The sequence below is a fragment of the Hippocampus bargibanti genome, linkage group LG01, assembly GCF_051943395.1.
Source record: "Hippocampus bargibanti isolate YZ-2025 linkage group LG01, ASM5194339v1, whole genome shotgun sequence".
NCBI classification, from domain to species: Eukaryota; Metazoa; Chordata; class Actinopteri; order Syngnathiformes; family Syngnathidae; genus Hippocampus; species Hippocampus bargibanti.
In genome coordinates, this window is record NC_142734.1 from 10,649,044 (window position 1) to 10,665,837 (window position 16,794).

Sequence of the window (16,794 nt, forward strand, 5' to 3'; positions counted from 1 at the left end):
CATATACAACAGAAAATAAAGCAGTCACAAAGATAGTAGAAAGCACCAGGAAGTAAAATTAAGTCAATATCAAGATTGTGTGCTGTATTTTAATTAGTTTGCTTTAAATTAGATTAGATTAGTCTTTATTAATGTCACACTTTTCACAGCAGCATAGTGATGTAATTAATCAAGAAAAAGATATGTTTGGTAATGTTTTTATGGGTGCAACCCATTGTACGGTTTATGACAAAACTGTGGCAATTAACAGCATTAAAAAATATTTTTGGTTCAATCTGTTAGTCTGTTGAAGCTCGAACCACAAAGACGTTTTCAAGGGAGAGCACAGGGACTAACTGGTTAAGCACATACATGTGTCATAGTACAGAGGTCTCAGGTTTGATTCCAGCCCCCAGCCTTCCTGTGTGTTTCCATGTTCTATTCATGACTATGTGGGTTTTCTCTGAGTTGTCCGCTTTCCCCACCTATTCCAAAATTGCATATGGACTGAAAGCTCTAAATTGGCCCTCGGAGTGAGGATGAGCAGCACAGATAATGGATGAATGGATGTTTTCATGCTACTTTGTAAAATACATTTTAGTGTAATGGTAGCCATGCACTATTTCACACAAATTATCAAATGACCTGATTACTTCTTGATGAAAATATCAGAGTATTATTATAAGCTCACTTTGTCACAGTTTAATTGGTTAATTATTTGTGTGGAGTAACTTCAGACTTCTCAGTGAAGGCCAGGGAAAGGGCTGAAATATCTATAACTATATCATTTGGTGACAAAAAGTAGATGACACTTCAGATCAGCAAAAAACAGGTAACAGTTGTGGAGAAGGTGCTGTAATGCAATTTTGGTGAATTTGATCCAGGTGCAGGAACATTCCATTATGAAAGGTTGTCTGTCGTGAGCACTTCGCTTCGTGCCTTGCTGAAGGCCAGCATTGGAGGCTAGAAGCCCCAGTGGGAAGTTCTCTCCTGGGCCCTCTTTCCCAAGGAACACAGGAAGTTCCCAATGGATGTGTTCTTTATGTACAACACGCCCAGTCCCCTTACCCAGCTCCACTGCCCTGGGGATGTTCTCCACAGCCATTTATATCCTCAGCTGGAGAGGGTGACCCCATGCCAGCAGCAACTTCCAGAAGTTGGTGTCCCACAAGAGGACCAAGGGCCAATTTGTGCAACCAATTAGCATGTATACTATATATATATATATATATATCGTCAGCGAACTAAAGTGACTTTAGTTCGCTGACGAAGCCTCTTGGATAGGAGGCGAAATGTCCGAAACCTTCACTTTTGTACAGATGACGGCTGAAGAAACCTTCTCATCGATGGACCACTCCTGTACGACTGAGAGCTTACACAGACGTATATATATATATATATATATATATATATATATATATATATATATATATATATATATATATATATATATATATATATATCTGAATGAGGCAGGGATATACCACACCAGGCAAGACCCAAGGTGTAGGTTGTGCAAAGAGGCACCTGACACAATCCAACACATAACTGCAGGGTGTAAGATGCTGGCAGGGAAAGCCTACATGGAGCGCCATAACCAGGTGGCTGGCATAGTCTACCGAAACATCTGTGCGGAGTATGGACTGGAAACCCCAAGGTCAAAATGGGAAACACCTCCTAAGTTAGTAGAGAATGACCGAGCAAATATCCTGTGGGACTTCCAGATACAGACTGACAAGATGGTAATGGCCAACCAACCAGATATCGTGGTCATAGATAAAGGGGAAAAGAAAGCCGTTGTCGTGGATGTAGCGGTCCCGAGTGATGGAAACATCAGAAAGAAGGAACATGAGAAAATGGAGAAATACCAAGGGCTCAGAGAGGAGCTGGAGCCTGGAAGGTAAAGGTGACAGTCATGCCTGTGGTGGTCGGAGCACTCGGGGCAGTGACCTCCAAACTTGACGAGTGGTTGCAACAGATCCTGGGAACAACATCAGATATCTCGGTCCAGAAAAGCGCAGTGCTGGCAACAGCACGGATACTGCGCAGAACCCTCAAGCTTCCTGGCCTCTGGTAGAGGACCCAAGCTAAAAAATGGGGGACAGACACCACCCATGAGGGGTGAGACGAGGATATTTTTTTTATATATATATCAGTGGTGGGCCGTCAGGGCCAGCAAGGCCTTCTCCGCTGGCCTAACATAATCAGACATCATTATCATAATTATAATAAAAGTCCATTTCATTAAAAAAGTATTTTTTCTAAATACAGTGAGACCTCAACTTACGAACTTAATTGGTTCCCAGACAGAATGTGTAAGGGGAAAAGTGTGTATCTCGAAAAAAAAAAAATCCCATAGGAAACCATTAAAATGGGAATAATCTGTTCCTGGGTTTCCATAAAATATACTTTTCAACTAAATAAGCCTTAAAACTACACACAACCTACCTTATCCTATGCATAATAAATGGACTATGGTATTGTAATTAAAGAAATACACTGCATTGTATCATAAAGTCACTTTATTTACATTTGTGATGGTCATTGATGACTTGATGGAATGGCGTTGGAGGTCGAAGGTCAAAGGGACTTGCTGTTTGGAAAGAGGCACATTACATGAGGACTGTAATTAAAGAAATAAACTGTGCTGTAAAATAAAGCTGTATTTACCTTTTTGATGGTCATTGATGGCTTATGGAAGGAGAGTCACAGAAGGACTGTTGGTAACTTAACCTCTGGTGTGGCTTCTCTTTGCTTCTTTGGAGACTCCTCATCCTTTTTGCTGATTAAAAACCTCTTAATTGACACCTGTTGCTTTCTGACTTGTAAGGTGTTACGAGGCTGAGGCATCACATTATCGTTCATCATGTTGATGATTGTCATAGCCAGTCTTTTCTGGATGGAACTGTTCGGGAAAAGCCTGCACATCATTCCACTTTGCCAACATTGCCTTCTCCTCCTCGCCCTCAGATGTTCTCAAACCATCCGTTACGGGCTTTAAAATCCTGAATAAGCGCCGAACTTCCAGGTTCGCACATGGAGATATCGGCGTGAATTAGCCGTGCTTTCTCGCATAAAATAGCTTTACTCACTCTGTCGCCGGATAGCTGCTTTTCGTGAATCCAAATTAACAGAAGTTTTTCAACTTCTTCGATTGCCCGAGACCGTCGCTTTAAGAGCATGGAAACACCTTTTGCAACAGACGCACCTTTGATAGCTTCTTTGATGCGAAGGATGGTAGCGATGGTGGACTTAGCATAGCCGCGCTCTGTCGCTAAATCACACAAACGCACACGTCGTTCGTGTTTTTCAATTATCTCCTTCTTCTCAGCGACGGTGATTTTATTGTGTTTCTTCTTGGGCTGAACACGAGCCTGTGGTGGTTTTTTTTCAGTGCCATAATCGTAAAAGTATAAACAAAAAGCTGCAAGGAGGCGATGGACGTGTGCATTCAATGAGAGGGGGTGTGCAAAGTAGCGTCGGCTGGAGCGCTGTTCGGTTGCCGAAGATCACTCCGCCAGAGCCGAAGGTCGTGTGCTTTCATGTTCTTCCGCAGAAGATTATGTATTTATGTATACACACTTCCACCGAAGTGCGTAAAATGAAAATAGTTCTTATTATGAGGCTTAATATTCATAAATTTGACGTTCATATGATGAAAAGTTCGTATTATAAGGCGTTCGTAAGTTGAGGTCTCACTGTATATATATATATATATATATATATATATATATATATATATATATATATATATATATATATATATATATATATATATATATATATATATATATATATATATATATATATAATTATTCTACATACTGTTTTCTTGATGTTATATTATATCCATTTGGTTATGCTCCTTTTAGTGTTGTAGTTTTAGGTCAGAGTTTTTAATCCAATCAGAATTCAGCTAGTTTGTGTCGCCAGGCTGTATGAAATCTGACCGACGCCTTCAGAATCAACAGTGAGGGCGTCTGTGCGCTGTACATGAACGGGCACATGTAGTTGATATACAGTTGCAATAGCCAATCAGATCACGAGTTGGCACAGTAAGGCCAGATAGAGGGCCTCGCGTTGAACATGACGTACGCGTCCTGTGATTGGATACTCACTTTACCTCAGCCCTCAACGGAGGCAGCAGCGCTATGCAAATCAACCAAGCTGACAACAGATCAGACCTGGAAACTTTAGCAGAAAAACGAAGTATATCTACTCGCTTTTTTAACCCACAATGGCTGAAGGAGAGGAAACTCGCTGTCGCATGTAGGTAAGCCTATTCTCAAGAACAAATGAAAAAGATTTGTTTACTTTTATTTTCAACAAATAATTCGTTTTGTGAACGTCTTGTTGTTTTTCTTATATTAAACTGACATTTTGTAATTCAGCGTAAAATCTTGTTAAATATTGCATATTCTTGGTGGACTTCATAAAACTTTGTGGACAAATGATTTTAAATTTCCTTTCATTTCTAAGTTTGCAGTATCACGTATAGTGACAAGTTCTAATTGCTGATGCAGATTTATTGATGTGTAATTGCTCCAGAAAATAGCCTGTGTTGTAGACGATTAAGGTGATGCCACGCCCAGTACTGCGTGCGTGTGCTTTTGTAAATGATATCTCCAGTCGTTGTGTCATAAATTATGGTATTACGAGGGATTTGTTCAAGTCGGACTAAGCAGGACTTCACTGAAGGCCTAGGTGTGAAATGCACGGACCGCCACTGATATATATGTATATATATATATATATATATATATATATATATATATATATATATATATATATATATATATATATATATATATATATATATATATATATAGTAAAATTAGCACCCATTGTCTCGTTCGTGTCTTTTAGTCTCTCTCGATAACCACGCGTATGTGAAAGGGTTATTGTAAAGTTTCATTTCTCAGCATTGTGCATGTCGTAAGCAAATGTATTTATCTGAAAATACATTTACTTCACACCGCTGTCTCAATCCTGACTACTTTCCACTTCAGCAGTATTTTGGAGCATGACAATACCAGTTGGATGAGTTTTAAATGTTTCTCACATTCCATTGTGTCTTACATCTAACAAGATAAACATCTAGCATGTGCTATATGGGTGTGGTGGATGCAGACCAGACTACGTCATAATCAAACCACTTGCTGCTATTTTCATGCCAGAGTTTCTCACATAAAGGATCTGCAACAACGTTAGACATGATTAGAACTAAAAACCAATATACTGCAGAACCCTGAACTTCGAAAACAATGTCCTGTGTCCTGTGGACTTGGGCTATTTAATTTCTTCTGATATTCAATATTGAATGCACTGTATGTGTCTGAGTGGATGGGCGAATATGATGGGCATGAACTGGGAGGGTCTTTTTCTCAATGAAGCCAATGTTCTGCTCAGCATGTGTGAGCCTTGCATGCCACCCCCTTCATTCTCTGTTACTTACTCGATTCACTTCCTTCCTCTGCATCTTCCCCAACAACTATAGGCCCATCCCCCTGTGCCATCACAAATCTCTGCCACACCAGTCACTCAAAATGTAGACGGGGAGAAGGATATGGGTTGTCTTGTGGGTTTGTCCTTCTCAGCCATTGGCACCACCTGCAGATCACCGATGGGAGTGAGCAACAAGGCGAAACAAATGGTAACATTCCAACCATTTTTTATTCATTCATTCTTCTTCCGAACCCCTTTCTCCTCACCACGTGCAAAATGGGGTTCTAGTTTTGTTGATATAATTTTGTCAGTGAAGATGAAAGTGGCAATGCGTATTGTCATAAAACAGTGAGTCGTTTTAATTTATTTGAATGTAATTGTGCCGATGGCGATTTTATATTTGAGTGAGTGATGTGAGTGTGTGTCATTTCCGGGTTGAGTGAACGTTGGTGCAAATGGCTACCCAGAAAAAAAATCATTGTTCTTGTAAATTATCATTAAGCGTTTTGAAAGGAAGGCGCTTATAAATAAAATGTTATTATTATTATTATTATTATTATTATTATTATTATTATTATTATTATTATTATTATTATTATTATTATTATTATTATTATTATTATTAACAATGCATTTCCTTATGCCTTCAACCCGAATCCGAGCAAAAAAAAAACATACTGTCAGATTGACTTTTGTGATTACATCTAACAATGATTAGGTAGTCTAGTGGCCTAATGGCAACCTACTTTCAAATAAACCACCAAAAGGAACTCCCGAGACTGTCTGAAATCCAAAATCAAATAGCACAAGAGCGACCACTTCACTCATCATTTGCTGGCTCTTGAACTGTACAGCAGCCAGCCCAAGGCAGACCGAATCCTATTAACCATCTCAGTGGGAGGGACAGTCGGAGTTGGGGTGGTGTGGGTGAGGGGGTATTAGCCCACTTTTGCGTACTCACCCATCCCCCCACCGATGTCCTCTTGCCCCCTTTCCCTCGTCCAATATGCTCATCCATCTTGCCCCATGTCACGCTCATTCTAGCAATCCGTTTTGAGCGAGGCGCTCGTGTGCTGCCCAACCGGCTGGCAATGTGGCTCGAATCTTCTACCAGTGCCCGGCTTCCCCCTTGCCTGATTGTGCCACGCTTGGCCCCCGAATGGAGGAGAACACGAGTAACACGTGCACGCACTCCCTATACAAACGAGAGGGTGAAGAAGCAGGCACGCACATACACTTGAAGGAGGGAGAAATGTGTGGGAGTCGTTGAAAGGGAAGGTGGGTGGACACACAATGTGCGTGTGGGCGTCTTTTCTCCTTGTGTGAGGGGGCGGGCGAGGGCGAGGGGTCGTTCGTGAGTAGTATCTGAGTCACACACAAACACCGGAAGAAGCGCGTGAAGCTTTTGGAATGAGCACACAACTGGATTTATGTGAAGAGTCCCGTGTGCAGACAAAAACCGGAGCTCTTGAACGACTTCATTTTCCTTCAGTGAGTCAATTTCACATCGCCACATCCTGATTTTTTTCGGGGGGACTTTTGAAAGCACCAATCACCCCGTGACTCATTCACAAAGGGTGAAAACCGAGTTATATTTGAAACTTGTTTTGTCGTGAATCAGCTATTGTGTAGTTTCAGAATTCTTTGAGAATGAGAATTCCATTAGACCCGGGGTGTCAAAGTCATTTTTTGCCACGGGCAAAAAGTAGTTATGGTTTCCTCTCGAGGGCCGTTATGAATTTGGGGAAGCCATTAAAATGTTTAATCCCTCTATATCAGGGGTATCAAACTCCAGTCGTCGAGGGCAGTAGTCCTACATGTTTTCCAAGTCTCCCTGTTGCAACGCACCTGAGGCTGTGTTGCAACAGGTGTGTTGCAACACAGAGACTTGGAAAACATGTAGGACTGAGGCCCTCGAGGACCGGGGTTTGAGACCCCTGCTCTATATATTACATATAGAGCGCACAACAAATTAATGAATTACTAGTTTTCAAATCTGAAGTCAATAATAATGACTGTTATTGTGGTTTACATCCAAAAATATCAGAATCACACACAGATGTTTATTTTATTTTGTCCATGAATTCTTATTAAATAATTCCAAATTGTCTTTCAGCTTCCTTTCAGTTTTTCCTCTGTTGCGCTGCTTCCAGATGTGTGTTTTCATATTTAAGCATTTAACCAATCACATTTCAGACATCATTTGTTACCAGGTTCAGAAATCCTCCACCTTCATTTCTGCGGGTCCTGTAGCATAAAAAAAGTGTCGATCAAACTGTTGCTTTTACCAATTAGATTTCGAGTTGGAGACGCAAAGGCCTTCGGCAGATTTTATTTCCTGGCTAACGGTACCCTGTAGTGAACTTGTAGCAAATCACACCACACTTTTTATATGAGTCGGAGTCACAACTGTAGCTGCAGTAAAGTTTGTATAGTCATGAAATAGTTATTAAGGGTTGGATTGCTTTTCATTGATTTCAAAATTATGAACTCAAAACTATCATCGTAGATTCATGCGGATTCGTCCCTGAACGTTGAACAGACACTTTATCTTTTGACCTCGTAAATATCCTGTCAAACTCGAGCCTCTTGCATTTTCACCTTTAATGCCCGACATCTTTGCACACATTGAAGCCTTGGTTTTGTGCAGGTGATGCACAGCGGTCAAGCAATTTCAAGTGAGCAGTAGTGCGGCAATTATGATTTAACCATTCAACAGATCTCCTCCACAATTCTGAAGTTAATTGTTTGGAACCAGACTGAGCCCGCCCTGTGTGTAGTTGAATTGTACTTCCTGTATTTGAGATTTTCTGTCGGACCCACAGTTTTTAACCAACAAAACTTGTATTTATGTTAACTAATGACATTGACATGTCCTCCAATGTCAATAGTAAAAAAAATCAATACAAATATTGTTATGATGTTTTTAATGTGTCCTGGTGGGATGGGTGGTTTGAAAGGGACAGGGTTTGCATAAAGTCATTTTACCACAAACAATATAGTATATCTAATCCACCACATCCCAAAAAAAGTTATCCCAATTGGCTCAAAGTGCCCACACAGCCAAAACGAACCATTTGATATTCAATGTATCTTACTGAAATAGGAGCCTATGTTAAATATGACATCAAGTCAGAATTCACAGTCAACATTGATCCCACAACAACGTTTAATGCAGTGACGTGCAGTCAGTGGAGGCAGGTGAGGCATTGCCTCACCTGTCATCATGGAAAGCTGTCATGGAAATATCAAATGAAAAAATAAATTAAACAGTTAGATGTATTTAGTGATTTGTACTTTAAAGGTCTTGTCCATTTAACTTCACCGTTTTAGGATTTTTTTTCAAAATCGCTGAATTTTCACATTTACCGTTCAAATACTAAGTAGAGACGAGCGGTGACGTCATCGATGACGTCAGTGCCTCACCAGCCATGAACCTCACCGCACGTCACTGGTTTAATGATTTTTGAGGATAAACACAATAAACAGAGTCAATAAATAGAGTCAATCACCCCCCCTGGTGTTGACACACATAGAGTAACATTCTTGCATGGTGCAACAACAATCCTGTCCACCAGAGAGCAGTGGTATCCAGTTCAATCATCACCCCATGCGAGCAGAATCTATTCTCAACTTCCTGGAGATGTGGCGTTCTTCAAAACCTGCCAACACGAACGTTCAGGAATTCCGGTAGGCTTATCAAAGAGTCACCTAGCACGATAGCCGGGCATTTGCATATTTATGTATTTATTTTTACTTGCATGGTTGTCTGTTTTAACTGATTGATCCAAACGGAAGGAAGGATTTCCTCGACCCGCAATGGGTGCTGTCCCATTTCAGCCTCACAGTTGCATTGCCAATTTGCCATGATACAGGCCTGGGAGGCATCTGTGCTAAATTGTTACTTCTGGACGTGATCTATGCCCACTTTTACTGACTCAAACAGGTACCAGGATTAGCTGCAGATGGAGTGGCTTCAACATTTGCTTTATTGGATCCGCTTTAAATGCTGCCCTGCTGTCAGGAAGGTTTGTCTGTCCTACCAGACCAAACAAATTTTGCAGGGACGCAGGACAACTTTAAAGTAGTTTTCTACACTCCTTTCTGGCAACATTTTATTGTTTAATTTTGATAAACTATCCTGACAACATACCATGAACAAAAAAGATGATTAGAGCTGACAAAATCGGAGATTCTGAATGCTAAATTTGTTGTGGATGTTTGTATTTTTTGTGACACCGGCATTATTTTTACTTCTGTGTTACTTCTGGCTGTTTTTACTTGGGTTTATTTCCAACAATGTTGCGATTGTGGGGGTGAAGGAACCCCAAAAGCAATCAGGAGGAAGTAGCACAGTAAATTTGACAAAATGTAATATATGCATAAAACTCTAGACAAAAAAAATCCAAAACAGTCAGGAATACAACAAGAAACAAAAGCAAAACAGAAAAGTCCATGGCGGAAACAAGAAGCAAAACACAAACGCAGCTCATGTATTTTGTTTTTCTACTTTCATTCCTTTCATCACTTTGCTGCTGTGAAATGTAAATTTCTCCACTGCGAGACTAATAAAGGCCAATCCAATCCAATCCAAATACAAACAGAAACAGCAGCACAACGGAATGAGTGTGTTGGTCATAAACAGATCCACGGCAACAGAAAAATGGGCAATTTTTAATTTTGCACCATTGTGCACTCCTTGTGTGAGTGCAGTTTTTAGTGAGGCAGATAGCTAACGGTTCTCCAAATAAGAGGAAAACCATTTCCTACTTTAAGATTTTGATTAATCTCCATGAATGCATTTACAATTCAATACAATACATATTGATTTTATATAATAATAATAATAAAATAATAATAATACATTTCATTTATACGCGACTTTCAAAACTTTCAAGGACATAGCGCTTTAACAACAGCTGAAGCTGGAACAAAGCGCTTAACATGGACAACTATCATATATAGGAAATAAAGCAGTCACAAACATAGAAAGCACCAGGGAATAAAACTAAATTCAAGTTGAGTCATTGATTAGAACATACATCTTCTAAATGAATGCAAACATACCACAAGGAATTTCATGAACAGGTAACATGAATTAGCATTGTACTCTTGCATGCGAGAATAACCCCAACTGTAAGTACCTCATCATTTATGTGCTCTTATGTCATCTGATATGTACATTTTGTTACATCCAAACTCATTTGAATATGATTGACCTTTTGTTATTTTATGTTATTATATCTGGAAATATAAAAATCTGTGGTATTAATACAGAACGCTTGAAATAAAAATACTTTTTTTTTAAAACTGAAATTGTATTCACAATTCCACTGCTGTTATGCACAACCACATGGAGCACAATATGATGCCGTTCTTCGCTCATATTTTTTCTGTGCCATTCACACAAATACACTTGATGGGGTAAACCCTGAACTCATTGCCAGCCAATCGCAAGGAAAACAAATACCATTCATGCTCACAGTCACCCCCAGAGCCTGTTTGGAGTGTTCAATTAACCTCCCATGCATGTTTTGAAGTGCCCTGCGACTGGCTGACAACCAATTCAGGATGCACACTGCCTATTGCCTGACGACTGCTGTGATAGGTTCAAGCGCGTGCACAGCCTTTGCGAGGATAAGACAATAAGAAAATGGCTGGATGGATGCACCTTTTTGGAATGTGGGAGTTAACCGGAGTACTTGGATAGAACCCTCACAAGCATGAGGAGAACACTCAAACTCCACAGAGGAAGAACTGACCCTGGATTCGAATCCTTGACTTGTGTACTGTGAGACGGACATGCTAACCGGTCAACAACCATGCCACCACAGTAGTTTCATATTGAATTTGATTTATGGTTAGGTAATCTCATAAAGTACACCAGTGTACACATTTTCTACAATGTTTCCCGCTCGCTGAAAACCCCAAACTTGATTTTTCATCTGACTGAAAGCATAAACACCTTTTATTTAGCTGTAATTACGAAATGGCCACATTATGCAGCTGTGATTAAAATTTTGAAACACTGTAAAACCAATGGCTCATGCTCAACTGCTCATGAAATTTGTCGTGGAACCCTGCACACTGTGTGAGTATAGAGTGCAGATTTGCGATGTGACAAAAGCTCCCTTTCGATTCTCCATCATTACAGGTGCGCGCACATCACCTGTGCAATAGACCGCTTTACAGAAATTCATCCTAGCTTGTTTCTTCACTTTGCTTGCTCGCATTGTTCGTCTGCAGTGGCAAAATGAGTGATGGAGACCTGAGTAATCCCATACTGGTGTCGAGACCAATATCACCTGTCAGCTTATCTCCCTGACACCAGGATGTCCGTCTCCTGACCACATCAGACTGAAGTATCCCATATTGGCGAGTGTCAGATATCTACCATATTGACAAATGATTGGAGTTGCTGAGAAGGAAATGGGCCGCTGCCACCCAGGAGGGTCTAGGTGAGACGGATGAGCTCATTTGTAATGCAGAGGCGGGCCCACAGCTACATTAACTATTCAACTGTGGTTATCTGGGTAATGGTATGCCAGTATCGTTACAACCGAGTTCCACAGAGAAAGTACAAATGTTGATTCTCCATTTTGACTCATTGTCTGCTAAACGCCGCACATGGCTGTTGAAGAATGCACATTCAGCGAACACACTACAATATATGATGCCACAAACACACACAACTGTATGTCATTCATGATAGTTGTTAACCGTATGACCTACACATTTGCATTTGAAATTGGATTTAAGGGTTCCTGCCAGCTATTTGGCGAACTGAATGATACGATTCAAGCTTTTCTTTTACATGTCCCACATTCAAGATGGGACCAACAGAAAATACTGTTGTTGTCAAAACACATTTAGTATATCATAGCACAACATGTAAATCAAACAAACAATAAATACACCTAATAAAGGCAAATCCAATCCAAAGAGGGAGGCAGGTGATCCAAATTCATACAATAAATCTTCACATTGACCTGCCACTAGCATTTGCGCTACAACTTTGGAAACTCTTAAATGCCCAATGTTCTCTTGTCTTGTTCACCCAGCAGTCCATTTTTGAAATACAGTACAGTCTCACAATCAATTGGCCAGCGAGATGAGGATGCATCGGGTAAGCCTGAATGCAGGATTAAGCCACCCATCCTCTGTAGGGAAAAGTTGAGGGAGGGGAAGGATGAGTTTAGTGGCGCTCTACCTGCCCACTGAATAAATCATGGCTGAGCACTTTCGGTACCTGCAGTCCAATTAACCAAAGGGGACCCTGAATGAATGCAGTCAGGTGGCGTGATTAATTACTGTGTACAAAAAAGGGTGAAAAGCCAGTGCCGCTTTACTTTACCGCAGAATTTTAGCTTCACTTGTGAGAAATATTGTTTGGTTTGAAAATTGGAAACACACAGAGTTTCTAAAGGGCAGACACCTACAAACAGGCATGCCTTCGTGCATGACACGTATCTTCTCCTAAGCAGAGCATATAGAACATGTTCTGTGGTTGAATGCAGAGTACAGAAATGTTTCACCTCGAGGATGAGCCCTTGAAGAGCAAATTAGGAAGCAATTATTTCCTTTTATATTTGCCGTGTAACTCTTCGCTGTACAACTGCAGCACATTTCAATAATGCCTTTAATTGAACATAAAAGACAGAGGAAAGGTGGAAGGGGAAGCTTAATGTAGCCAGCACAAAGGGGAGACAGCCTAGGAAGTCTCGCCTCGAGTGTCAAATCCTGCCGACTTCGCAGCCCCCTGTGAGTAGCTAATTAGCCTCAGTCAGTAATCAGAACAGGTCCATGCAGACGCTGGCTTCTGGCCTCACTTTCCGGGGCGATTAAAGATCTCTCCGAGACAAGTGCTGGTAATGACCTTCGTCTTTCTATCAATAACTGACTCGCACGCAGGCCTCTGTCTGCCACTGCCTCCAATTGAAAGGTCACTTGGATGGAACTAATAAAAACGGAGGAAAGGAGCGACATGGGCGTAATTGGAGCAAGCACCTCCACTTGTACAGTGTGGAGCAGAAATACCTCATTGGAGGTGTTCGTATATTTGTGCACCTTGCATGGAACAGCCTCATGCGTCATTTAAAGTTTGCTTCAATTCTGCAACCCAAAAGAGTATACGAATAACAAAAATGTTCAGACAGTGTACTGTAGAAGTAACTTAATTGTAACAGTAAGCTAGTCATTAGCCAATCATAATTTGCGAAAACTTCTCTGATCACAAGCCGCGAGTGACAAGGGCAGACTGGCCAGAGCTAGCACATTGTATTGGTAGCGAGCTGCATAAGCAAATATATTATGTTGATTTAATAGCAATTGTGTTGACCCACAACGGCTGAAGGAAGAGAAGAAATGGATTTGGTTGGAAATTTACTGTTAAAGCCATTTCCAAGACGGACTTTTCAAGAAAAAAATTGACATCATTAAGAACTGTCGGTCAGTTATTTCCTGGCTATTGGTGCCCTGTAGTGGACTTGTAATCAATAACACCACAGTTGTTTCAAATGTAGCACTACTGAAGCTTCTCTAATCCACGGCCCACCACTGGCTATCTATACAATCTCAGGTATTATTATTAGGCCGCAAGGGAGTTCCGAGAAATAACAATGCAATTTGGACATGGCTTGAAGATCCGGTTTGTTTCGATTAGCTTGCCACTCAAAGGGAACGTGATGTGGTTTAACACGGTGTTACATGATTTTACATTGGGAGACAGAGCATCATCCAGTATTTGTGCCTTAATGTGTATTTCCATTTTATACCAAATTCATGATGACACAAGTACCGATAACCCACCCTGACCAATCTTCATTAGCACTGCTGCACAGACGGCTTAGCTCTGATGAATTGGTCAGAACAATCACAAGTAAAACCAATTAAGATAAGCGGGAATGTTTGGTCCACTTTCTTTTCCTGATCAATTAACCATTGCTCGGTTTGTGATTAGAAAGGGCTTTGCTTCTTTGGGATGTTGACAGTACATTTACATGAAGAGTATCTAGATTTTAAAAAAGTTTTTTTTTCTGTTCCAGGTAACAGTGATCTGTTCTCCAAACCTCATTTTTATTTGTAAATATATTCAAGGGTTCACCTGAGGCGCCACAAAAATGGACAAAATCCGACTTCAACGGACAGTTAAGACGGCGGAAAAAAAATCATTGGCACCGCCCTACTGTCATGATCTGGTTGGCGACCAACGGGTGGTGCTGTCGGCCCCGCCTGCACCTGCACAGGTGCTGGTCATCCCGATCAGTGGTGGACTGCCACGTTCGGATTGGCGACCAACGGGTAGCGACGTCAGCCCTGCCTGCAGCCTCACAGGTGCTGGTCGTTTTAATCAGTGACACTTAAAAGGACTCCCGGCACGACCATCCGGTGTTGGTTCATTGTTTGTTGAATGCTTTGTCTGCAATCGCATGCATTGTATGCTGTGCATGTGTTTGTTTAACCTTGGTGGACTTTGACACTTGGTTTTCTTTTGATACTTTTTTCCATTCAGATCATTTTGATGTTTTACATTTTGTTCCTGCTGACCTTTATTTTAATACAATTTGTCAAACAACCTCCTGCTCCCTCCTGCCTGCTTTTTGGGATCCGCACCCGCCATCACTGCCTTGCCAAACGTGACACCTTCCCACTCTCGAGGACTTGCACACTGCAAGAATCCAAACTAGGGCGCGGAAAATCCTACTGGACCCTGCACACCCTGCCCACCACCTTTTCCAGCTACTCCCCTCAGGCAGGCGATACCAATCCATGCGCACCAAATCCAGCAGACATTTAAACAGCTTCTTCCCCCAAGCCATTAACTCTTTGAACAGTAGCCCAACTACTTTGCAGTTCAATATACACAGATTTACATTTGTGACCATTTTTCATGTATTGCTGTGTTATATGCTATTTTTCTTCCTTTGATTTTGAACCAGTGAAAATTTTTTAGATTTTTTTCCTTTCAGGGAACTGTGTTTTTCAAAAACCAAAACCCAAAAAAAGTACACAGCTTGTCACAGATAATCATCAGCTTTAATTCTACATTTTGAGATTAAAAGGCGTTCAGAAGAGTAGGAACGGGGTTAGGCATTCGTAATGGCTTAATAGATCTGTCCAAAAAGATGTCAACCCATTCTTTGCAGAACTTCATTTGTGGGGTGAGACTCGGAACGTTTCATGGGTGAACATTGATATTCTGTGTGACTCTGAGCAGAAGGGGCACTCAACCCTAAATGGGTCGCCGACCGCTTGCACATATAGAGGCCGAACAACCATTCACACCCACATTCACACCGTCACTAAGGGGGAACTGACCCTACTCCCCCACCCCCACATACTCACATTTCAGGCGAGTGCACCACGACACCATCAATAATCGGTTATAATTACAGTTATTACTTGTATGAAAAGCACTCTCGTCCGTGCATATAAACGAATCAAATGAATCACAGTAAACGCAAATTGAATGGACTGTCTTGTGCTATATGAAAATATATTTGTATGCTTCTGTGAAAAGGAGTCAATTGCATGTCATAATCTGTCTTTCGAGTGGTCCACGACGTGCTCCTTTTGGGTCCTGACCCAATGGTCAAATATCACAGCTGAAATTGAGTTTTGTAGACCCGATGGAAAGAACAATGCCGCATCACATTGGCTTATATAACATGTTAGAATTTTCAGCCTTTCTGTTGGGTTTGTGTTTGGCTTTGCACATGTTGGTTGTGCGCGCGCGTGTATATATGGGGGCGAAGGGTGTTGATTGATACTTGTTCGCTGTGCAGTCCTCTGAGGCGTACTGTAGCCAAGATGAATGGTTGCAAACGGAAATGTGACTGGACATTCTTTATTGGATGCTGGCAGAGGCAAGTAAATTATGAATTAGATGCCATATTTTTTGATAAATAAATCATGAACATAGGTTGATTCTAAGGTGGTGGAGTTGCTTTTCAGAATGACACTTGAACTATCATCAAAATACGTAGGGGCAAAAATAAATAACTAAATAGCATGACATGATGAATTGTGTTCGATAATCACACCAGGCCAATCACTTTACCTGACAGGATAAGTTCAAGTTTTTTCGTACTATTCCACTGCAACAACCTCAAAATGTCATTTCCTATGCCAACGTGAGAAGTGACGCATAAAAAGAGTACGTGGTCTACAACCTGTGTGGAATCTGGGTTAAATAGCGATTCAGAAAATGCATCAATTTTTGTTCCCGTAGCTATAAATGAACAAAAGCAGAAACATCTGTCCCTCGGGTTTGCTCCCCTTTTTTCTCAATATGGAGGACACGGTCAAGTGTATCTTCTTTGTAGGAAAGTACAGTTTCACAAAACAATGACACATAAAAAAAACAACAGA

The 16,794-nt window shown here is 41.0% G+C and overlaps 2 long non-coding RNA genes across 2 annotated transcripts; one reads left to right on the forward strand and one right to left on the reverse strand.

The window, feature by feature from the left end:
* Positions 1-2,483: 2,483 nt before the first annotated feature.
* On the reverse strand, positions 2,484-3,580 carry LOC148903057 (uncharacterized). The gene is made up of 2 exons (XR_016114554.1): positions 2,650-3,580; positions 2,484-2,572 (listed from the first exon to the last, which is right to left on the reverse strand). It is a non-coding gene; the product is annotated as an uncharacterized LOC148903057 (long non-coding RNA).
* A 3,196-nt stretch (positions 3,581-6,776) lies between these two features.
* On the forward strand, positions 6,777-16,385 carry LOC148903058 (uncharacterized). Its single transcript, XR_016114896.1, has 3 exons — positions 6,777-6,915; positions 9,003-9,114; positions 14,469-16,385. It is a non-coding gene; the product is annotated as an uncharacterized LOC148903058 (long non-coding RNA).
* The last annotated feature ends 409 nt before the right edge of the window (positions 16,386-16,794 follow it).